Here is a 26,001-nt window from a genome sequence, read left to right as displayed (position 1 = left end):
TCTTCTTGCCGGACTCCTCCGCTATCTTCTGCTCTTTTACTAGCTCTTTTACCTGCGGAGGAGCCCAGCTTTCTTCTTCATCGCAACCTGGGGGTCTTTTTCTGACTTCGGGGGTCTTGCCCCCTCTTCGGTTCTTCTTGCCGGGCCTCCACTTTCTTCCTTTAGCTCTTTTACTAGCGGTGGCCCGGTCTTCTGTCGCCGCCGCCTCTTCTTCTGACTTCGGGGGTCTTGTCCCCCTATTCGGTTCTTCTTGCCGGGCCTCCGCTCCTTCTTCCAGCTCTTTTACTAGCGGTGGCCCGGTCTTCTGTCACCGCTGTCGTCGCCGCTGCCTTCTCTTCTTCTTCCTTGAGATGTTGACTCAACAGTCTCTCTGGCCGCAATGACAGGGACGTGTTGCGCGGCGACTTATATATGGACAATGGGCGGGGTCACCGGGTGATGTCCCCACCCATTACGATGTCACAATCCCAGCATCCTCGGGGGATGTGACATCATAGGGGTGTGGACATCACCCGGTGACCACACCCATTGTCCCTATATAAGTTGCCGCGCAACACGTGCCTGTCATTACGGCTAGAGAGAGCGTTAAGTCAACATCTCAAGAAAGAAGAAGAGAAGAAGAGAAAGCGGCGGCTACGACAGCGGCGACAACAGAAGACCGGGCCACCGCTAGTAAAAGAGCTGGAAGAAGGTGCGGAGGCCCGGCAAGAAGAACCCGAAGAGGGGGGCAAGACCCCTGAAGTCGGAAGAAGAGGCGGCAGCGACAGAAGACCGGGCCACTGCTAGTAAAAGAGCTAAAGGAAGAAAGCAGAGGCCCGGCAAGAAGAACCGAAGAGGGGGGCAAGACCCCCGGGTGGCGACGAAGAAGAAAGCCGGGCTCCTCTGCTAGTAAAAGAGCTTAGTGCTTCCCCTTTAAGTCCATACCAGGTGACGAGGCCAGCGACGTGTCAATCTCGCCGCCGAAGGTGGCGACATTGACTTCCTTCGCTAGTCCCGGCTACCTGGAGCCGCGTTCAAAATGAACAGACTTTCCTCCATGTGTGGGCAAGTCCGTTCATTTCAAAAGTACGGCGGACTCCTGCACCTAGTCCGCCAGAAAAGTCCGGTTGTGTGTGGGCAGTTTGTCCGCCAGACTAAGTCCACCGGATAGTCTGATCATGTGTACGCGGCATTAGTGTTACCAGCTTCAGCTGAATAAGGTACGGCAAACAGAAAGAACAGCAACATACATGATAGAGTATGAACCCATTAATAAAAATGCACACTGTGTAGGAACATCAATAATGAAGACACTACTGGCAGGGCGGCAGTCTGGAATTTTTATTTTATATATAAATGTGTACTATGAGTCAGCAACTTGATAGTTTGATGGTTATGAGACCCCTCCCGCAACATCTCTGCTGCCCTAGTGGCTATGCAGAAATCCAACCACCTAGAGTCTGGCTTGTCAGGCAGTATATACATCAACAGCTAGATCTGCATAACAATTAAAAAAATGGGAAATGCAGTGGGAGAATCTTTATATTTGGGAAATAAGTTTGTAATTTTGCAAATTACTAAGCAAACAAAACGGGTGACCAGTAAAGGCCTAATCCCATCCTTAATGCAACACCAACATGTCCCATTATTGCAGACAGCACATTTACAGCCTGAGGAAATCTTTGTGCAACAAGAATGATCCTTCCTTCTTCTCAGCAGGATGGCTGAAGGAAGTCATTGACAGGTGCACCAATTCAGTCCATTGGCTAAAGAGCAAGCCACAAAGAAGCTAGATAAGAAGATATCTCCCTTCCAATCATTCTTGGCGAAACATGCATATGACAATTGTTATGCATGTTTAATCAAGAATGATTTTGTAGGCATAGACATTAAAGTTAAACTCCAGGCACATAAGAAAAACACCTATTTAGGCAGTTATGTATTCATTACAATATGTATATTTAACCACTTGCCGACCGCCTCACGCCGATGTACGTCATCAGAATGGCACGGGCAGGCATAAGCACATATATGTACGTCCTTTGCCTCCCGCGGGTCGGGGGCCCGATCGGGCCCCCGCCCGGTGCCTGCGGCGGTCGGTTTTCGTTCGGGAGCGATCCCGGACGAGGGGACGGCCATTCATTCATGGCCACCCCCTCGCGATCGCTCCCGACGAATGGAAATCCCCGGTGACATCACTTCCTCTCCTGTAATGTAAACACAGGAGAGGAAGTGATGTATTCTCTCCTCCGTGTCGGTATTTTTCGTTCCGACACGGAGGAGAGCGGATCAGTGAGTTGCACCAACACATCCCACACACAGTAGAACATGCCAGGCACACTCACACCCCCCCTTTACCCCCCGATCACCCCCCCAATTACCCCTGCCCCCCAGTCACAGTGACACCAATGTCATTTTTTTTTTTTTTTTTTTTTTTTGCATTGGTGTCATTTGTGACTGTAATAACTGTTAGGGCAGTTAGGGTTAGCCCCCTTTAGTTCTAATGTACCCCCCTAACCCCCCCAATAAAGGTTTAACCCCGTGATCACCCCCCGTCGCCAGTGTCACTAAGGCTGGGTTCACATTGCAGCGGTTTATGAGAACGAATGTGATTCGCACCGCACTGCAGTGCAAATCACATCCGATCTCTGTGCGATTCGAGTTCAGCCATTCGCCGCACCCGCCGCACCCGCCACACCCGCCGCACCCGCCGCAAATTCGCACGGGACCCTTTTTTTGGCCCGCAGCAGAATCGGATCGCATGGGTGTTCACACCATGCGATCCGAGTTTGCAGATCGCACTGCGATATGCGAACTGATCTGGGGGTGTCAGTAACATTTCACTGACACTCCCAGCAGTTCGCATAGGGCAGTGTGAACTGCCGCCGGGAGGCATGCGATGCGGGAACCCGCCGCGGATTCGCGGCGTTTCCGCATCGCTCCAGTGTGAACCCAGCCTAATAAGCGATCATTTTTCTGATCGCCGTATTAGTGTCACAGGTGACGCTAGTTAGGCAGGTAGGTATTTAGGTTCGCCGCAGCTTTTTATAGCGCTAGGGACCCCCATATACTACCGCATAAAGCCCCCTGATTGCCCCCTAGTTAACCCTTTCACCAGTGATCACCATATAACTGTTACAGGTGACGCTGGTTGGTTAGTTATTTTTTTATAGTTTCAGGGCACCCGCCATTTATTACCTAATAAAGGTTTAACCCCCTGATCACCCGGCAGGTGTCATTTGTGACTAATAACTGTTAGGGCAGTTAGGGTTAGCCCCCTTTAGTTCTAAGGTACCCCCCTAACCCCCCCAATAAAGGTTTAACCCCGTGATCACCCCCCGTCGCCAGTGTCACTAAGGCTGGGTTCACATTGCAGCGGTTTATGAGAACGGATGTGATTCGCACCGCACTGCAGTGCAAATCACATCCGATCTCTGTGCGATTCGAGTTCAGCTATACAGATAGTATGGCTGAATTCGTGTCGCACCCGCCGCAAACTCGCACGGGACCCTTTTTTTGGTCCGCAGCAGAATCGGATCGCATGGGTGTTCACACCATGCGATCCAAGTTTGCAGATCGCACTGCGATATGCGAACTGATCTGGGGGTGTCATTAACATTTCACTGACACTCCCAGCAGTTCGCATAGGGCAGTGTGAACTGCCGCCGGGAGGCATGCGATGCGGGAACCCGCCGCGCATTCGTGGCGTTCCCGCATCGCTCCAGTGTGAACCCAGCCTAATAAGCGATCGTTTTTCTGATCGCTGTATTAGTGTCACAGGTGACGCTAGTTAGGCAGGTAGGTATTTAGGTTCGCCGCAGCTTTTTATAGCGCCAGGGACCCCCATATACTACCGCATAAAGCCCCCTGATTGCCCCCTAGTTAACCCTTTCACCAGTGATCACCATATAACTGTTACAGGTGACGCTGGTTGGTTAGTTATTTTTTTATAGTTTCAGGGCACCCGCCATTTATTACCTAGTCTCACTAGTGTACCCCTAAATTTAGGGGTGTCTACTTTCTAAAATGGGGTCATTTGGGGGGGGGGGGTTTGTGCCATCTTGGCATTTTATGGCCTTCAAAACTGTAACGCCCTTAGAAAGCCTGAAGGCGGTGCTTGGTTTTTGGGGCCCCGTACGCGGCTAGGCTCCCAAAAAGTCCCACATATGTGGTATCCCCGTACTCAGGAGAAGCAGCAGAATTTATTTTGGGGTGTCATTTCACATATGCCCATGGCATGCGTGAGCAATATATCATTTAGTGACAACTTTGTGAAAAAAAAAAAAAGTTTGTAATTTTCCCGCAACTTGTGGCAAAATATAAAATATTCCATGGACTCAACATGCCTCTCAGCAAATAGCTTGGGGTGTCTACTTTCTAAAATGGGGTCATTTGTGGGGGTTTTGTGCCATCTTGGCATTTTATGGCCTTCAAAACTGTAATAGGTAGTGAGAAGTGAACTCAAAAAATTACGCCCTTAGAAAGCCTGAAGGCGGTGCTTGGTTTTCGGGGCCCCGTACGCGGCTAGGCTCCCAAAAAGTCCCACATATGTGGTATCCCCGTACTCAGGAGAAGCAGCAGAATTTATTTTGGGGTGTCATTTCACATATGCCCATGGCATGCATGAGCAATATATCATTTAGTGACAACTTTGTGAAAAAAAAAAAAAAAAAAAAAAGTTTGTAATTTTCCCGCAACTTGTGGCAAAATATAAAATATTCCATGGACTCAACATGCCTCTCAGCAAATAGCTTGGGGTGTCTACTTTCTAAAATGGGGTCATTTGTGGGGGTTTTGTGCCATCTTGGCATTTTATGGCCTTCAAAACTGTAATAGGTAGTGAGGCGTGAAATCAAAAATTGACGCCCTTAGAAAGCCTGAAGGCGGTGCTTGGTTTTCGGGGCCCTGTACGCGGCTAGGCTCCCAAAAAGTCCCACATATGTGGTATCCCCGTACTCAGGAGAAGCAGCAGAATTTATTTTGGGGTGTCATTTCACATACGCCCATAGCATGTGTGAGCAATATATCATTTAGTGACAACTTTGTGTAAAAAAAAAAAAAAAATTTTTTTTTTGTCATTATTCAATCGCTTGAGGCAAAAAAATAAAATATTCAATGGGCTCAACATGCCTCTTATCAATTTCCTTAGGGGGTCTACTTTCCAAAATGGGGTCATTTGGGGGGGTTTTGTACTGCCCTGTCATTTTAGCACCTCAAGAAATGAGATAGGCAGTCGTAAACTAAAAGCTGCGTAAATTCCAGAAAACGTACCTTAGTTTGTAGATGTGACAACTTTTGCGCAAACCAATAAATATACAATTATTGACTTTTTTTTTACCAAAGACATGTGGCTGAATACATTTTGTCCTAAATGTATGACTAAAATTGAGTTTATTGGATTTTTCTAATAACAAAAAGTAGAAAATATCATTTTTTTTCAAAATTTGCGGTCTTTTTACGTTTATATCGCAAAAAATAAAAATCGCAGAGGCAATCAAATACCATCAAAAGAAAGCTCTATTTGTGGGAAGAAAAGGACGCAAATTTTGTTTGGGTACAACATTGCATGACCGCGCAATTACCAGTTAAAGCAGCGCAGTGCCAAAGTGTAAAAAGACCTCTGGTCATTTACCAGCAAAATGGTCCGGTCTGAAAGTGGTTAAATGCAACAAGTATTTTGGTTGTATTTTTCTTGGTTTCTTGTTGCCCGCTGCACATTACTGGGAGAGGGAGGGGCAGCACCAGAGACCAATAAGAAGTGCAGCCTGCATACTCTATATACCAACAAGGAACATGCCAACAGGAAGAGCAGGCAAAGAGATGAGCCCATTAGTCTGTGTTGCTTCTTTGATGTTGTTTCACATGTTGGGGTGACGTAACTGTATTACCTATGGTCGAGAAAAGTCAGGTCAACTGTAAATTCTAGCAGGCATGTGTATATCTCAGGACTGGGAGGACAGAAATATAAATCTTTTGGCAGATAAAATTTTATATAAAAAATATATTACATTTTATTTTGTTTTGCATTGCATTCAACTTAGAGTAGGTTAAAACTGCCCACAAAGTGTTTATATAGATATAGATATATATATATATATATATATATATATATATATATATATATATATATATATATATATATATATATATATTGTAGACATGTCACTGGAGAAGTGATCGAGGGGGTGTACATCTCACCTAGGTTGCTACACAGTGTGAGATGGTAAATCCAGGATGGATCAGTTTCTCAGCAGCGATATGCTGCTGAGTTGTTATTTAATTTTGCCGGGCCTGGGTTTATATGGAATGGCAGGTAGGTTTTGGTAGAGGGACCTGTCATTCCACATCCCCCGATCCAGTTCTGGGTTTGGGATCAGGTGAGCTTTGATCCTAATTAGCCTGGGAAGCTAAAGGCTTTGCAGGGTCTGCAGGTGATTGCTCTCAGCCAGGGAATGAACAATCTGTGTGTTGAAGGAAGCTGCAAGCACAGCCACTGCTGGAGCTAAAAACTCACCCTGCGATATCCAGGCGAAAGACGCTGTGTTTGTAAGTGTCAGATAGGTGAGCAGAACCTGTTAGTAAGCGCCCAGCCGGGCTAGGACTTTTATTTTGTTGTACTTAGAAAGCACGGTGTTGCTGTATATTTTGTTTGCTGGACTGTTTGTACCACGAATAAACGCCAAGATCTGCTTTATAAATTCCAAGTCTGCTGTGAACTGTGTCCAAACACACCCTACCCCGGGAAGATCCCTTACAATTGGTGGAGGTAGCGGGCAACGCGGTTGCTAGGGGCAACGGTGTGGACAGACTTGGCTACAGCTGCTGATGTCCTGGGTGAAAGCTGCAACTACACTCCAAGAACAGTCCAGCAACATGGAGGAGATGCTGAAGCAGTTTATGCAAGTGAGTTTGCAACAACAGCAGGCTCAGACAGAGGCCAATAGACGACATGAACAGTCCATGGCTGAACAACAGCAGGCGCAGACAGAGGCCAATAGACGACATGAACAGTCCATGGCGGCACAACAGCAGATGCATAAGGAAGAGTTGCAAGCTTTGCGCCAAAGCCAACAACAACTTATCGAGCACCTGATAGTAAATTGTGAGGCGCCTGTAGTTACTAATCCACCCATAGTGATGGGAGCCGCTCCAGAGATTTTTTTTGGGAGAAGGACTGTGCAGAAAGCGCTGCAAAAGATGACTGCTGAGGACGATGTTGAGGCCTTTCTAACAGTATTTGAGCGCGTGGCTGAGCGAGAGAAGTTACCAGCCGCTGAGTGGGCAGAGGTAATTGCGCCCTATTTAACAGGTGAACCCCAAAAGGCCTACTATGACCTCAGTGAGCAAGAGGTTAAGGACTATACTCGGCTAAAAGAGGAGATACTTGCCCAACTAGGAGTTACTACTGCAGTCCGTGCCCGGAGGGTACGCAACTGGAGCTACAGTCTGGACAAATCAGCGAGGTCCCAGATGTATGACCTAATCCATTTGGCAAGAAAGTGGTTGGAGCCAGACACTTCTACTCCTGCACAAATCCTAGAGAAGGTCGTGATGGATCGCTACCTCCGAGCGCTTCCTACTGACCTGCAACGCTGGGTGGGACAAGGTGATCCTAGGAACGCAAACGAACTTGTCAACCTTGTGGAGAGGTTCCAGGCGACTGAGGACTACCTCCGTGATGTTCCTGCAGCATCTTCACCTCCCCGGAGCGCCAGATCTGTGCCGTCAGCTGGTAAGAGACTTCCATCTATTGGGGGAGTGTGGAGGGGTGCTGATGGGGGGAAAAGGGCTCAAGTGGTGTCTCAGGGACAAAAGACTGGTGATGGTCCCGGGTGGCTAAGGGGCTCTGAAAAGGACTCCTTGCCAAAGAGACCAGGCCCTATCCAGTGTTGGAGATGCCATGAGGCGGGACACGTGTCGGCCCATTGCCCTCTTACCTCTGAACCCATGGAATGTGACGCTAGCCGGGGTCAGTCGCTATTTGCGGAACCATCTTGTGCTGCAGTTCCTGGACTAGAGACTGAACCGCAAATCTGCAACATCACAATCAATGACTTTCCTGTTAAAGCGTTAATGGACTCAGGAAGCCTTGTAACCTTGGTGCATGCTAGCCTGGTGACTGGGGACTTAGAGTCTAAAAAGCATATGAGCGTTGTGTGTATACATGGTGATACAAAAGTGTACCCTATAGTGCTGGCTAAAGTCGGGACTGAACAAGGCACAGTACAATATGAAGTGGGTGTGGTTAAAAACCTCATGCATAATGTAATATTGGGGCGCGATTTTCCTTTATTCTGGGCTCTCTGGGAAAAAAGAAAAATCCCCAAAAGGAGTGAGGATACCTCTAAGGTGGTTGCCTTGTCCACTGTGAATGATAAAAGTGTACAGGATGAAAATGATTGTTTTCCTTTGCAGGTCCTGGCTGGGGAGGAGGAGGCTCCTCCCACTGAGCAAAATATACTAGACTTAGAGGTGTCTAGCGATAATTTTGGGGCTGCACAATTACAGGACCCCACTCTCAAAAATGCGAGAGAGCAGGTTGCTGTTATGAACGGGGTACCTCAGGAACCAGATGCTGAAAAAAGATTTCCACATTTTTCGGTGACTAATGATCTTTTCTATAGAGTTAATAAGGTTAAGGATGAGATTGTGGAACAGCTTCTGGTACCTAAGCCGTACCGGCGTCAGGTGCTTGACATGGCACATAACCATGTTCTTGGGGGACACTTGGGGACTGACAAAACGCGAGAGAGGGTTCTCCAGAGGTTTTTTTGGCCGGCCATATATGATGACATTAAAAAATACTGTGAGTCGTGCCCCACATGTCAGGTTAGTGCCCCAGTGTCACATTTTCGCAATCCTTTGGTTTCGCTCCCTATTATAGAGGTGCCTTTTGAGCGTATTGCCATGGATTTAGTGGGTCCCATTGTAAAGTCAGCTAGAGGACACCAGTATATTTTGGTAGTCCTGGATTATGCGACCCGCTATCCTGAGGCTGTACCCTTAAGAAACACTGCATCTAAAACAATTGCACGTGAGTTGTTTTATATGTTCTCTAGGACTGGGATCCCCAAAGAAATCCTAACTGACCAAGGTACGCCATTTATGTCGAAAGTAATGAAGGAATTATGCAGACTATTTAAAATCTCACACATCCGTACCTCTGTGTACCACCCCCAGACGGACGGATTGGTGGAGAGATTTAATAAAACTTTGAAACATATGTTGAAGAAAGTGGTGGCAAAAGATGGTCGTGACTGGGATCATTTATTACCCTACCTCATGTTTGCTATTAGGGAGGTGCCCCAAGCGTCCACAGGGTTCTCACCATTCGAGTTGGTCTATGGTCATCACCCTAGGGGTCTACTAGACATTGCAAAAGAGACATGGGAGAATGAGTCCACCCCATACAAGAGTGTTATTGAGCATGTAGCACAAATGCAGGACCGTATAGCCACTGTAATGCCCCTGGTAAGGGAACACCTCCAGAGGGCTCAAGAGGCCCAAAGTAGAATTTACAACCGGTCCGCAAGAATCAGGACATTCAACCCAGGCGATAGGGTCCTTATACTAGTCCCCACTGTTGAGAGTAAATTCTTGGCGAAGTGGCAAGGTCCCTATGAAATTGTTGAAAAGGTCAGTGAGGTGAACTACAAGGTGCACCAACCAGGTAGAAGGAAGCCTTTCCAAGTTTATCACATAAACTTGATCAAGCCCTGGAAAGACAGGGAATCCTTGGTGGCGACAAATACTGTTAATAATTTGTCACCACCAATCCCTCCAGTCAAGGTAGGTGATACTCTATCAGTGTCACAGAAACAGGAGGCTCAGGAATTTTTACAGAAAAACAAAAACAAGTTCTCTGACCTCCCAGGGCGTACACACCTCATCCATCATCACATTGAAACTGAGCCTAGAAGCAGAGTAAACCTTAAGCCCTATAGGATACCCGAGGCTTGTAGGGAAGCCGTATCTGCCGAGGTAAAACGTATGCTTGCTCTGGGGGTAATTGAGGTGTCACAGAGTGAATGGTCCAGCCCAATTGTGCTAATCCCAAAGCCCAATGGAACTTGGAGGTTCTGTAACGATTTCAGAAAGTTGAATGAGATCTCCAAGTTCGATGCGTATCCTATGCCCAGGGTAGATGAGTTGATTGAGAAGTTGGGTAACGCCAGGTACATAACCACCCTCGATCTCACAAAGGGCTACTGGCAGATTCCACTTTCTGGTGAGGCTAAAGAGAAAACTGCATTCTCCACCCCTGATGGGCTATTCCAGTATGTAGTGATGCCATTCGGGTTACATGGAGCGCCTGCAACTTTCCAGAGGTTGATGGACTTGATTCTGCGACCACATCGTGATTACTCAGCTGCCTACCTCGATGATGTGGTCATTTTTAGCCCTGATTGGGAAAGTCACCTCTGTAAGGTACAGGCCGTGTTGGATGCCATAAGTGATGCGGGGTTGACCATAAATGCCGAGAAGTGTGCTCTAGCCCTAGAAGAGGCCAAATATCTAGGCTACATTATTGGGAGAGGGTTGATTAAGCCACAGCTAAATAAAATTGAGGCAATACAGAATTGGCCTAGACCCCTGACAAGGAAACAGGTTAGAGCTTTCCTGGGTATTACGGGGTATTACCGTAGATTTGTGCCGAACTTTGCCTCAGTTGCTGCTCCACTAACTGACTTGACAAAGGGCGGAAAGACAGCAATGGTCACGTGGACCCCAGAGGCCGAGAAGGCTTTCCAAAGCCTTAAGTCTGCCTTGTGCCAACCACCTGTCTTAGTTACCCCCGATTTCAGGCGAGAATTTCTGGTCCAGACAGATGCCTCTAACACAGGCTTAGGTGCAGTACTCTCACAAGTAGTGAATGGTGAGGAGCATCCAGTGACGTACTTGAGTAGAAAACTAACCCCGGCCGAGAAAAATTATGCCATTGTGGAGCGAGAATGTTTGGCAGTAAAGTGGGCCCTAGAATCGTTAAAGTATTACTTGCTAGGCAGGAAATTCAAGTTGGTGACAGACCATGCCCCCCTAACATGGATGAAGTTAAACAAGGAGAGAAATGCAAGAGTGACTAGATGGTTTCTCTCCCTACAAAACTTTAATTTCACTGTGGAACACAGGCCAGGGAAATTACAGGCAAATGCTGACGCATTGTCAAGGGTAAGTTGTCTGTGGGGACAAAAGGCTCAGCCCTCCGGTCTGAAAAAGAGGGGGGGGGATATGTAGACATGTCACTGGAGAAGTGATCGAGGGGGTGTACATCTCACCTAGGTTGCTACACAGTGTGAGATGGTAAATCCAGGATGGATCAGTTTCTCAGCAGCGATATGCTGCTGAGTTGTTATTTAATTTTGCCGGGCCTGGGTTTATATGGAATGGCAGGTAGGTTTTGGTAGAGGGACCTGTCATTCCACATCCCCCGATCCAGTTCTGGGTTTGGGATCAGGTGAGCTTTGATCCTAATTAGCCTGGGAAGCTAAAGGCTTTGCAGGGTCTGCAGGTGATTGCTCTCAGCCAGGGAATGAACAATCTGTGTGTTGAAGGAAGCTGCAAGCACAGCCACTGCTGGAGCTAAAAACTCACCCTGCGATATCCAGGCGAAAGACGCTGTGTTTGTAAGTGTCAGATAGGTGAGCAGAACCTGTTAGTAAGCGCCCAGCCGGGCTAGGACTTTTATTTTGTTGTACTTAGAAAGCACGGTGTTGCTGTATATTTTGTTTGCTGGACTGTTTGTACCACGAATAAACGCCAAGATCTGCTTTATAAATTCCAAGTCTGCTGTGAACTGTGTCCAAACACACCCTACCCCGGGAAGATCCCTTACAATATATATATATATATATATATATATATATAAAACTTTAATACCATATTGTTAAGTTATTTCATGATATTGCATATGTTGATATAGGTATGCTAGATATTGTATTGGTTTAAGCTATAGGAGCAGCGCTGAGTTTAACCAGTTGCCGACCGCCGCACGACGATGTACGTCGATAGCATGGCACGGGCAGGCATATTGGCGTACATGTACGTCCCTTGCCTCCCGCGGGTCGGGGGCCCGATCGGGCCCCCGCCCGGTGCCTGCGGCGGTCGGTATTCATGCGGGAGCGATCCCGGACAAGGGGACGGCCATTCGTTAATGGCCACCCCCTCGCGATCGCTCCCGACGAATAGGAATCCCCCGTGACATCACTTCCTCTCCTGTAATGTAAACACAGGAGAGGAAGTGATGTATTCTCTCCTCCGTGTCGGTATTTTTCGTTCCGACACGGAGGAGAGCGGATCGGTGAGTTGCACCAACACTCTACACACACAGTAGAACATGCCAGGCACACTCACACCCCCCCTTTACCCCCCGATCACCCCCCCAATTACCCCTGCCCCCCAGTCACAGTGACACCAATGTCATTTTTTTTTTTTTTTTTTTTGCATTGGTGTCATTTGTGACTGTAATAACTGTTAGGGCAGTTAGAGTTAGCCCCCTTTAGTTCTAATGTACCCCCCTAACCCCCCCAATAAAGGTTTAACCCCGTGATCACCCCCCGTCGCCAGTGTCACTAAGGCTGGGTTCACATTGCAGCGGTTTATGAGAACGAATGTGATTCGCACCGCACTGCAGTGCAAATCACATCCGATCTCTGTGCGATTCGGGTTCAGCCATTCGCCGCACCCGCCGCACCCGCCACACCCGCCGCACCCACCGCAAATTCGCACGGGACCCTTTTTTTGGCCCGCAGCAGAATCGGATCGCATGGGTGTTCACACCATGCGATCCGAGTTTGCAGATCGCACTGCGATATGTGAACTGATCTGGGGGTGTCAGTAACATTTCACTGACACTCCCAGCAGTTCGCATATGGCAGTGTGAACTGCCGCCGGGAGGCATGCGATGCGGGAACCCACCGCGGATTTGCGGCGTTTCCGCATCGCTCCAGTGTGAACCCAGCCTAATAAGCGATCATTTTTCTGATCGCCGTATTAGTGTCACAGGTGACGCTAGTTAGGCAGGTAGGTATTTAGGTTCGCCGCAGCTTTTTATAGCGCCAGGGACCCCCATATACTACCGCATAAAGCCCCCTGATTGCCCCCTAGTTAACCCTTTCACCAGTGATCACCATATAACTGTTACAGGTGACGCTGGTTGGTTAGTTATTTTTTATAGTTTCAGGGCACCCGCCATTTATTACCTAATAAAGGTTTAACCCCCTGATCACCCGGCGGGTGTCATTTGTGACTAATAACTGTTAGGGCAGTTAGGGTTAGCCCCCTTTAGTTCTAAGGTACCCCCCTAACCCCCCCAATAAAGGTTTAACCCCGTGATCACCCCCCATCGCCAGTGTCACTAAGGCTGGGTTCACATTGCAGCGGTTTATGAGAACGGATGTGATTCGCACCGCACTGCAGTGCAAATCACATCCGATCTCTGTGCGATTCGAGTTCAGCCATTCGCCGCACCCGCCGCACCCGCCGCACCCGCCGCAAATTCGCACGGGACCCTTTTTTTGGCCCGCAGCAGAATCGGATCGCATGGGTGTTCACACCATGCGATCCGAGTTTGCAGATCGCACTGCGATATGCGAACTGATCTGGGGGTGTCAGTAACATTTCACTGACACTCCCAGCAGTTCGCATAGGGCAGTGTGAACTGCCGCCGGGAGGCATGCGATGCGGGAACCCGCCGCGCATTCGTGGCGTTCCCGCATCGCTCCAGTGTGAACCCAGCCTAATAAGCGATCGTTTTTCTGATCGCTGTATTAGTGTCACAGGTGACGCTAGTTAGGCAGGTAGGTATTTAGGTTCGCCGCAGCTTTTTATAGCGCCAGGGACCCCCATATACTACCGCATAAAGCCCCCTGATTGCCCCCTAGTTAACCCTTTCACCAGTGATCACCATATAACTGTTACAGGTGACGCTGGTTGGTTAGTTATTTTTTTATAGTTTCAGGGCACCCGCCATTTATTACCTAGTCTCACTAGTGTACCCCTAAATTTAGGGGTGTCTACTTTCCAAAATGGGGTCATTTGGGGGGGGTTTGTGCCATCTTGGCATTTTATGGCCTTCAAAACTGTAACGCCCTTAGAAAGCCTGAAGGCGGTGCTTGGTTTTCGGGGCCCCGTACGCGGCTAGGCTCCCAAAAAGTCCCACATATGTGGTATCCCCGTACTCAGGAGAAGCAGCAGAATTTATTTTGGGGTGTCATTTCACATATGCCCATGGCATGCGTGAGCAATATATCATTTAGTGACAGCTTTGTGAAAAAAAAAAAAAAAAGTTTGTAATTTTCCCGCAACTTGTGGCAAAATATAAAATATTCCATGGACTCAACATGCCTCTCAGCAAATAGCTTGGGGTGTCTACTTTCTAAAATGGGGTCATTTGTGGGGGTTTTGTGCCATCTTGGCATTTTATGGCCTTCAAAACTGTAATAGGTAGTGAGAAGTGAACTCAAAAATTTACGCCCTTAGAAAGCCTGAAGGCGGTGCTTGGTTTTCGGGGCCCCGTACGCGGCTAGGCTCCCAAAAAGTCCCACATATGTGGTATCCCCGTACTCAGGAGAAGCAGCAGAATTTATTTTGGGGTGTCATTTCACATATGCCCATGGCATGTGTGAGCAATATATCATTTAGTGACAACTTTGTGAAAAAAAATAAATAAATAAAAAGTTTGTAATTTTCCCGCAACTTGTGGCAAAATATAAAATATTCCATGAACTCAACATGCCTCTCAGCAAATAGCTTGGGGTGTCTACTTTCTAAAATGGGGTCATTTGTGGGGGTTTTGTGCCATCTTGGCATTTTATGGCCTTCAAAACTGTAATAGGTAGTGAGAAGTGAACTCAAAAATTTACGCCCTTAGAAAGCCTGAAGGCGGTGCTTGGTTTTCGGGGCCCCGTACGCGGCTAGGCTCCCAAAAAGTCCCACATATGTGGTATCCCCGTACTCAGGAGAAGCAGCAGAATTTATTTTGGGGTGTTATTTCACATACGCCCATAGCATGTGTGAGCAATATATCATTTAGTGACAACTTTGTGTAAAAAAAAAAAAAAATTTTTTTTTTTGTCATTATTCAATCGCTTGAGGCAAAAAAATAAAATATTCAATGGGCTCAACATGCCTCTTATCAATTTCCTTAGGGGGTCTACTTTCCAAAATGGGGTCATTTGGGGGGGTTTTGTACTGCCCTGCCATTTTAGCACCTCAAGAAATGAGATAGGCAGTCGTAAACTAAAAGCTGCGTAAATTGCAGAAAACGTACCTTAGTTTGTAGATGTGACAACTTTTGCGCAAACCAATAAATATACAATTATTGACTTTTTTTTACCAAAGACATGTGGCTGAATACATTTTGGCCTAAATGTATGACTAAAATTGAGTTTATTGGATTTTTCTAATAACAAAAAGTAGAAAATATCATTTTTTTTCAAAATTTGCGGTCTTTTTACGTTTATATCGCAAAAAATAAAAATCGCAGAGGCAATCAAATACCATCAAAAGAAAGCTCTATTTGTGGGAAGAAAAGGACGCAAATTTTGTTTGGGTACAACATTGCATGACCGCGCAATTACCAGTTAAAGCAGCGCAGTGCCAAAGTGTAAAAAGACCTCTGGTCATTTACCAGCAAAATGGTCCGGTCTGAAAGTGGTTAAAGAGGGGTTCCCATTTAAAAAAAAAATATTTAAAGTCAGCACCTATAAATACTGCAACTGCTGACTTTTAATAATCGGACATTTACCTGTCCCAGGGTCCAGCGATGTGGGGGAATCGAAGCCCCACTCATCTCCTCCTCCGTTCGGCAGCGCTGGCATTGTAACTGTGTGCGCCATGCACTGCGCATGCGCGCATGGCGCCGCGCGCGGTGATTGGCCGCAAAATCCTCTAGGACCTGTCACGTGTCCCAGATGATTGACAAGAGGGAGGGGCTCAGCTGAGCCCTTCCTGCGCCGAGGGGAAGTGATGTCAAGAGCCCAGGCACAGACTACGAGGGACCCCCTAGCAATAGCCATTTAGAGGTGAGTAAAAAAAAAAAAATTGTTGGGGTTCTTTACCTTTCACTATGGCAGCAGCCCTATTATAAGGTAATTCTATTACCACATACACTTTATTTCCATAGCGCGGGTTTCTTTCCTTTTTTCACTCAATATTGTGCTTTTCACAGTTTCACCCATCAGCAATGGAATTGTTTGGTTTTATAAATAAAAAAAGAATCAACGCAGATGAGATTTTTTTTCTCAAAATACTCCTAATCTTGATAATGAACATAATCTCAAACAACTCAAGCACACTTTAGATAAACAAATTATTGCGATTAATTATCTCCAGGAGAAAAATAAAATTAAAATTCCTGGAGAATAAAATACAAACTTTAAGGCTCGGTTCACACAGGGGCGGCACGACTTGCAGCGCGACTCACAGACGCGACCTGCACACGACTTCAGCGGCCACTTGCAAAACGACTTCTGTATAGAAGTCAATGCAAGTCGCCTGAAGTCGCCCCAAAAGTAGTACAGGAACCTTTTTTCTAAGTCAGAGCGACTTGAGTCGCTCCTATTAGAACGGTTCCATAGTACAGAACGGAGCGCGACTTGTCAGGCGGCTAAGTCACCTGGACAAGTCGCCCCTGTGTGAACCGAGCCTAAGGGAACAACTTAATCCCATATTAAGTATATCGGAATACAAAGACAACATTACACAAATACAGGAATACATTACTAAATTGGATAGGGACACACAAAATAAAAGAAAAAAATAAATTCCATCGAGAAACTAATGACTACAAGCAAGGTTTAACATATAAATGGCAAGAGAAAATAGAAGAAAATCAACACTTTAGAGAGCCTTCTCCAGATAGAGAAACAGTCCCCTATGCACAAATGCTCACACCTAGTATACCAACAAGGGGTGAAAGGAATCATATGGGAGGAAATAGGTATGAACTGAGAGATACCCCCCAACCACATAATAGGTTGCAGAGTGAGACTGATATGCCATTCTATAACCTACTGACACACAACAGGTATGAAGCCATTAGACCTTACACTCCATCACCACCACCCTCCCCCCTATAGAGCGGACGCCCCTTATCAGAGACCATATGAACACAATGGGTACCCAACATATTATGGAAGGGATTTTTGGGGCCGAGGCCATGGCAGACCCCCATGGAGGAATCAAAAGGGAAGAGGTGGATATTGGGGAGCACCCAGAGGACCTACCAATTATTGGAGACAGAGGGGGGGATACAGAGGATAAGCCCCACAACAACACACCCACCACCACAACAGACTGGACAAGGAAGAACAGAGGCAGTAGAGGAGGTCAAAAAAAGAAAAAAAGAAGTTTAGATGGAGGGATTTTCAATTTAAGCAGCATACAATTCAATACCAAGCAACTTAAAGTCTTAGAACTAGGTCTTAAATATGTCCCACCTAAGAATAGTAATACATTTAGAACGTTTATTGATTTACACAAATTTATTAGAAAACTAAATATTAAGACGCATTTTGCTATGCAGACTCAGGATAGTACCAGTACAGAATCACTATATGAACAAATGGGTTGAGAAATAAGTCCATGTTTAACCCTAGACACAGCAGCAACCAATGTCTTGATATATTCAAAATGATGGTTGAAAAAGATATAGAAGAGGTACATATACATCCCATCAGAGGAAATAAGCAAATTCAACATGGCCTTAAGGAATTCAAAAAAAAAGAAAGACATTGTTATAAGACCGGCGGATAAAGAGGGGGAATAGTGGTATTAGATAAGAAAGATTATAAGAAGATATTAAACCACCTAATAGAAAACACAGAAATTTATAATAAATTAAAAGAAGATCCTGTGAATAAATTAAAAGCTATACTTACTAAACAAATTTAAAAAGCCCAAGGAAAAGGCATATTGGATAAAAAGGAAGTCCAATATCTAGTCCCCTATTAGCTCCCTGATTCCTAAAATACACAAGACTACCCAAAAAGCCAGAGCATGCCCCATTATTAATGGGGTGGACTCCTTGTTCTCCAGAGTTGGAGAATATTTGGACTACTATTTGCAACCCATTGCCAAACAATTCCTGTCTTATACAAAAGATAGCAGGGATCTCATCAATTTTATTAGGAACACGCCGGTAAACGATCAAACATTTTTAGTAAGTATAGATTTAGACTCATTATATACCAATATTAAACAAAAAGATGCCACTACAGCGATTAAATGGGCTCTGGAATCTAAAACTACTTTACAAAACAAGCAAATAGATTTCATGTTGGACATATTGCAACTAGCAATGGAAAACAACTACTTCTGGCATGATAAACAATACTACAAACAAATAAGGGGTGTGGCCATGAGAGCTAAGTATGCTCCCATGGTGGAAAATATCTTTATGTGCAAGTGGGAGTCAGAAGAAATATATGGCAGAAATATCCCAGGACTAAAAACATATAGAAGGTATATCAATTATATTTTTATAATTTGGAAGGGTAATGAGGATGCTTTAAAATAATTCTTACAACATATTAATATTAATAAATACAACATCTCTTTCACAGCAAGTTACTGTTACGTCTTGGGTGCCACTTGCAGCTAAGTGCAACGCACCCTGGGAGTGATACAGGGAGTGTGGTGCCCAAAGGAGCACAGATTGCCAGTACTGCTGCTGGATGACCTTTTTAGCAGAGGGCAGCTGGGGTGCGCTGGGTGAACTGTGTTGGCAGCTGTGTGAGGAGAGAGCCCAGGTATGGAACAGCAGGGTAAACCAGGAGGGTCCAGTGGGATAGAGAAGAATTCTTCAAATAGGGACACTAGTTCTGGTGACAATTCTCACTTTGGATGGATTTAACCCCACTCCCTGTTGTAGTGTATGAGACACTAAGTGAAGCTAGACATGTGCAAAAGGAAAAAATGTGTTTAGTTTAGTTTCGTTTTAATTCATTAGTTCATTAATTTCGTTTAGTTATATTCGTTAACTTCCTTAAATTTGTTTTCGGATTTCGTTTCGTTTTCTACCGAATTAAAAAAATCGGCCACATATCGAAAATATTTTTTTTTTTTTTTTGCCATCTCAGTAAGTTCAATTATTCCAACGGACTTAAATCAGCTTGACACTCAGAATCCCTCTTATTCAACTTCACATCATTGTGGCAATTTTTTATTTATTTTTTTATATCCGAATTTTATTGCATAAAAAAAAAGAAAACATCTCCTTCAGTGCAAATACAAATATATACACAATCACTTTTAGTCTCATTCTTTATCATATTTCCTTTTCTATTTTCATTTTTACCCAGTCCCCCCTTCCCTCTTCCCCATAATCTGTTGGCCCTCCTTGAATCCATTTCCCTTATTCCGCTAATGCCTGGATAAAGTATTCCGTCTTTTTGAATAGTCTCCATTTTTCCCAAATTACCCAATATCTTTTCATTTTGTTTTCCTCCATTTTACTTAAATATTCCATATTATTGATGTATTCCACTCTCTGTATCCATTCTCTAATGGGGTTTTTTTTTTACTTGTAACCAGTTTTTAGGTATCAAGGCTTTTGCCGCATTGAGCAAAAAGGGTACCAGCGTATTTTTTTTTTTTTTTTTAATTGGTTACTAGTTTTTTTTCTTCTGCCCCCAAAAACAAACACTCCCCATGGCCACGTGGTATTCTTTCACCTGTTATTATTTCTATATAAGCTATTATGTTGCACCAGTATTGTTTTATCTCTGGGCATTCCCACCATATATGAAATGTTGTTCCGGGTAATTTACATTCTCTCCAACATTGTATAGGTTTGGAGGGATCTATTCTGTGTAATCTATCTGGTTTTAAATGCCATCTCATCAGGCACTTATAATTGGCCTCAATTGATCTTGTATCCGATACATAACTATGCACTGCATCAATCATCCAAGTCTTGTCTACTTTCATACCCATATCCTGCTCCCATTTGACTATAGATGGTATGGTCCCTCGGCCCTCTATTTCTGAAAGGATATCATATACCCGTGACACACTATGTTTTACTGTTATTTTCACAGTACAAAGCTTTTCCATTGGCGTTAGCATATTTTCGTCTCTTATTGGTTTTGGGATTGAGTTGATGAAATGTTGAATCTGTAAGTATTCCCAATCCCTTAAAGTTTGCCAACTATGCTTCTTTATTAAATCTTGTTTTGACATTAACTTACCATCCCTCGTGATATCTTTTATTTGTAAATTCTTCATTTGTTTCCCTAACTGCGTGCCATTTCCTGGAATAAAAAAAATCGTGCCCTCTAAAGGGATCGAAATCGGGTCGCAAAATGTCATTTTCTGCTGCAGAAAAGTGCTTGACATTTTGTGACCCGAATTTGGGGCCACGTATCTCGGGATCTCTTGGTGCTAGAATCTCAAAATTTGGTATGCAAACAAAATAGTACTAGCACTACAACATATGACAATTTGGAGTTTCTAGCACCAAGTGACCCCGAGATACATGGCCCTAAATTCGGGTCACAAAATATTTTCGAATGCGGTTGAAATAATGTCGAATCATGTTGAAATCATTTCGAATGCGGTTGAAATAATTTAGAATCATGTTGAAATCATTTAGTACTTCGGCTCAAATACAATACAACACCCAATAACTCAGTTCTCAGGAATGCACTTTGCCAGTAATCCATCCTCCAGCAAAAACTTAATTAGCTGATTGGACTATAAGATTTACTTTGAGCTGGCCTTTTGTTTCATTAGATCTTTAAAGAATTACCGAATCATGTCGAATTCATTCGAATTCATTCGTTATATTTCTTTCGTATTCGTTGTAATTCATAATTTTTTTTTTTACGAAACGAATTGCACAAGCCTAAGTGAAGCAAAATCTCCACTTTTTGTCATGTTACAACCAAAAACTTAAATGTGTTTTATTGGGATTTTATGCAAAAGACCAACACAAAGTGGCACATAATTGTGAAGTAGAAGGAAAATGCTAAATTATTTTCAACATCTTTTACAAATAATTATGTGAAAAGTGTGGCGTGCATTTGTATTCAGCCCCGAGTCAATACTTTGTAGAACCACCTTTCCTTGCAATTACAGATGCAAGTCTTTTTGGGGATGTCTCTACCAGCTTTGCACATCTAGAGAGTGACACTTTTGCCCATTCTTCTTTTCAAAATAGCTCAAGCTCTGTCAGATTGGATGGAGAGCATCTGTGAACAGCAATTTTCAAGTCTAGCCACAGATTCTCAATTGGATTTAGGTCTAGACTTTGGCTGGGTCATTCTAATACATGAATATGCTTTGATCTAAACCATGCCATTGTAGCTCTGGCTTTTTGCTTAGGGTCATTGTCCTGCTGGAAGGTGAACCTCTGCCCCAGGTTCAAGTCTTTTGCAGAGTCTAATGCCCCGTTCACGCGAGCGGATTTTACATCGGAAAAAACTTGGATGGTTTTTCCGACGGAATTCCTCTCAAGCTTGGCTTGCATACACATGGTCACACAAAAGTTATCTGAACTTTCACCATCAAGAATGCCGTAATGTACAACACTACAACGAGCCAAGAAAATGAAGTTCAATGCTTCTGAGCATGCATCGAATTGTTTCCGAGCATGCGTAGAAATTCTGCGTTTGGAATTTGTACAGACAATCGGAATTTCCGACCTGAACTTTTCCTGACAGAAAAGCTGGAATTCTGCCAGCAAAAGTCCGATGGACCATACACATGGTTGGAATTTCTGACCAAAAGCTCACATGTGACTTTTGCTGGCCGAGTTTCTGATCGTGTGTATGGGGCTTTACAGCTTTTCTTTTAAGATTGCCCTGTATTTGGTTTCATCGATCTTCCTATCAACTCTGACCAGCTTCCCTGTCCCTGCTGAAGAAAAGCATCCCCACAACATGATGCTGCCACCACCATGTTTCACTGTGGGGATGGTGTGTTCAGGGTGATGTGTCGTGTTAGTTTTCTGCCACAAATAGCGTTTTGCTTTTAGGCTAAAAATTTACATTTTGGTCTCACTTCACCAGAGCACCTTCTATCGCATGTTTGCTGTGTCCCCCACATGGCTTCTTGCAGACTGCAAATGGGACTTATGGCTTTCTTTCAACAATGGCTTTCTTCTTGCCACTCTTCCATAAAGGCCAGGTTTGTGGAGTGCATGACTAATAGTTGTCCTGTGGACAGATTCTCCCAGCTGAGTTGTGGATTTCTGCATCTCCTCCATTGTTACCATGAGCTTCTTGTCTGCTTCTCTGATTAATGGTCTCCTTACCCAGTGAAATGGATATTTTGATGATAGGCAACTCCTATCCTCATATTGATTAGTGGTTCCAAATTAATAATAACTACTGCAGTAGGGAACAGACACAAAAGATACGCTCAGCATCTTTCCAAATAACCGTTCTCCTTTATTATGACGCATGTGAAGGTTTTTATACACATGATTACGTAGGTATCACATTAATATTACAATTGTACGTTTATGGTAACAAGGGGCGTTACATAGGCAGGCTTATTCTAATCAGAACTCGAAAGAATGCAAAACATGTACTGAAAACATTATTAGTGCCGTGTGCACAGTGAGGGCATCGTGCAATACATATATAATAGAAAACAATTATATACAGAACCTACAAATTTTCATTACAGTCTCCTCTCTTTTGATCAATATTTTGATCACTAACCATACCTGCTATCACCTTTAACCTGGAACCTCCACACGCTTAGGTGGAGGTAATCCTGGCCAAAGAGGCAAAAACTCCATTGTGGAGAAAATAATAGCTGAGCAGCTTTTTTCATTACAAAACGACTTTTCACTGTGAAAAACAAATGATTGATAAGACATATTTACAGAGTACTGGCTGTACACTCCTGTGGCCAGAATGGCCTTCTAGCTTAATTGCTGGTATGCTGACTTATCAGCACATGTAAACACATACAATTCTACATAAAATGGAAAAGACAAATATGACTTCAACATGGCTAAACTACTTTTCAAATATATGTATCCCTTACAATTAAAGTAATTGAATCAAAAAGTACCATAGACTGTTATCGCAAGAGGGAAACAAATCAAACACAGAGTTTTCTTTCATTTAGTCATTTTTACAGTGTCTGGTGTGGATCCAGGTGACTTTTCTTTCAAGTTTTGCAAAACTGTACATGAAATAGATGCTGTATTGAGTCTCCAAACATTTCCTTATATATATAAATGTCTCTTAACAATCCACATGTCACCTGGTTTTAGTTTTAGATCCTTCCAAACTTTTGGATCTGGAATTGGGGAGAAAACACATAAATAAGTTTGTCAAAAACCTTAAAAGATCAGCAACATTCTCTGTGAGATCTGAATGGAGGACTTCAGCTGCTGAGACAAAATATAAGCAAGTGAGTAACACACTCCCAAACCAATTCCCATAGGGAGAGAGTCCAACATCCCCCTACGGCTTGATAAAATATAATAAAACATTCAGGCAAAAGTTTTCTAGTTTCTTACTCTACTTTGTCCGCTACATTGTAGACAGTAGGGGGTGTAAAAATAAAACCTCAAAACTTCTAGTAAGGACTCTCCTATAAAAATGATTTCCTCTGTTACTATCTGTAGATTCTGCACTCTGTACTTACAAACTACTTCTGATAACACTTTTTTACTGTGGCCTTTGCAGTAGCATTTGCCACTGGACATCCATAAAACATGTCCATACAAACAAAATACATACTCGTAAGATCCTGACTCGGGCATCTGGATATATCTTTTTGTTATCTCTGGAAGGGATGTTCAGCTTTTGGTAACACCTTTGGTAACAGGTAAAACAAGAAGTGGTATGTTATAAAAACAACTGTGGAGAACCCTGGCTCTATCCCACGCTCATTTACTAAGGCAGCCATAACTACTTGTGACTGATGACACGGTCCACGTGTCAAGCTGAAGGAAAAAGAGTGTCTGGCAAACATAAATGATCACCTTTTCCAAAGTCTTGTTTTGTAAGAAGTTGCCCTCTGTGGACCACTTGTGCTTCTCGTTCTGGGGTCCTTAAAGTTGAATTATTAATCCCAGCTATACTGGGCCAGAACTAGGGTGGAATCTGTGAGGTGCACAGACCCAGCAAGTGTCCAGGGCTGTAAATTCAGCATCTTTAGAGTCGCCTGGTCTGCTTCCATATGTGAGTTTTACTGTTAGTATGGCTACCTCAGCAAGGACCTGGAAGGCTGAAAACAGCCGATCGAATTAACTTGGCATGCTTGATTGGTTTACCTGCCGAAGTAAAAACAAACTTCTGGCCCTTCAAATGGAACCAAAAGCTCTATATCTTGACTATCTATATAAATATATACTCTCTTTATAGCTCACAGGCTTTTCTAAAACATGGAGCTCTGCTTCTTGAGCTGGGGAAAAAGGATCCAATGACTCTGAATACAGAGTATCCTTCTGGGTGATAAACTTCATCCTCGGTATAAAACCAGGAATAACAATACAAAAAAGTAAATACTCGGGTCTCCAGGGAGTGTGTCCTGCACTGGGCTCACAGCAGCTGATTCCTATGTCATCAATTTAACACATGTGCTTTTTCTTTGTCTCCAGCCTCCTCCAATAGAGGCAATAAGGTGGCTGGATCCAAATGTACGCATTTTTCATTGTTAGATTTGTACATAAACACACAAAACAAATTCATATTTTGAACCTTTCATTAGACAAACACTTAGCTATATATTTGCTGTGCAGAATGTCGGACTATTAAAAATTAAATATTCAACCAAAATAATATCTGTAACTTTGTCTAATAGCAACTTTGCATAAAGCTACAGCTCTGATACATCGGAGTGAACCCTTGATTACTGGGTCCAGCTTGCATAAATATAACAATGGCTTGTTTTCTATCATGCTGTTTGTGTAAGAACTCCAGTTTCATGTTTCAAAAAGACAACTTTTTCCTGGCAATATTATAATAAATGATAACAATACTCTGCAGTCATACAGAGATGTCCATAAATCCTAAATATTCTTCTACTTATACCCACTGCACTTACAAGGAAAAGGGGCACATCATTTCACAATCCACACATTCTGCTTTGGATTTCAAAAATAAAAATACATAAAAACAAAAGGACCAACAATATGTATGATGGACCAGAAAGCACTTGGCCATCAAAAACTATAAACCAACTGGCTGCAGGCAGCAGCTATCCTAACAGGGTGTGTGGACTTGATGTGATGGGTCTGTTATATTTACATGTTATTATTACTCTCACATCATGGACCGCACATTAAGTTATTATCAGACTTTAAGATTTCATTTCTGTAAAAAAACTTCCTTATGTATCCCATTCATCTTGGCTTTGTTAAACATTATTGCAGCTGTATTCAAATTAACAACCTCATCTTAATCTTTTTTTCCTTTCCACACAGGTTAATGGGAAAATTACAAAATTGTTATCTTAATCTAAACTAATTCCATTTTTACCAATTTTCCCATTAACCTGTATTTCATTTCCAACCAAAGGTTGTCTAAACCAGTTTCAATATATCTATATTTATTAATAAAATTGTTAAACTCATATTAGAAATTAATACTCATATGATAATTTCAATATCACACACTAATATATATGCACAGATAAATGTCCTTAAAGGGGGACATATTACTTAATTTTACTCAAATTCTCTCTCTTTTTTTTTTTTAATGCATTGTTTCCACTATCAAAAGATATTCAATTAGTGTAAGACATGGTTAAATGTAACCTTGATTTTACCATGTTTGGAAAACAGATTCAAAAATAATTGTGATCACATTGTTTATCATTAGATTCATTAACCCGGCACATTTTGTTATAAATGTTTTGTCTAAAAAACTGAAATTGGCATGGTGTCCTCCCAGCTTATCACCAACTCTCATCCCAGCTACATTCTTTGAGGAGAGCACAAAGGTGGGGGTCACATCTGCGTACATGACACAAGCGAGCGAACTAAAGGTTCCAGCATTCACAAACATACTCAAATATATCTCTAAAATTGCTTACATTATTCCCATTTGTACACAA

This window comes from Lithobates pipiens, unplaced genomic scaffold (genome assembly GCF_037356315.1).
Source record: "Lithobates pipiens isolate NorthernLeopardFrog02 unplaced genomic scaffold, aLitPip1_a1.2 Scaffold_8, whole genome shotgun sequence".
NCBI lineage: Eukaryota > Metazoa > Chordata > Amphibia > Anura > Ranidae > Lithobates > Lithobates pipiens.
This window is presented reverse-complemented; position numbering follows the sequence as displayed.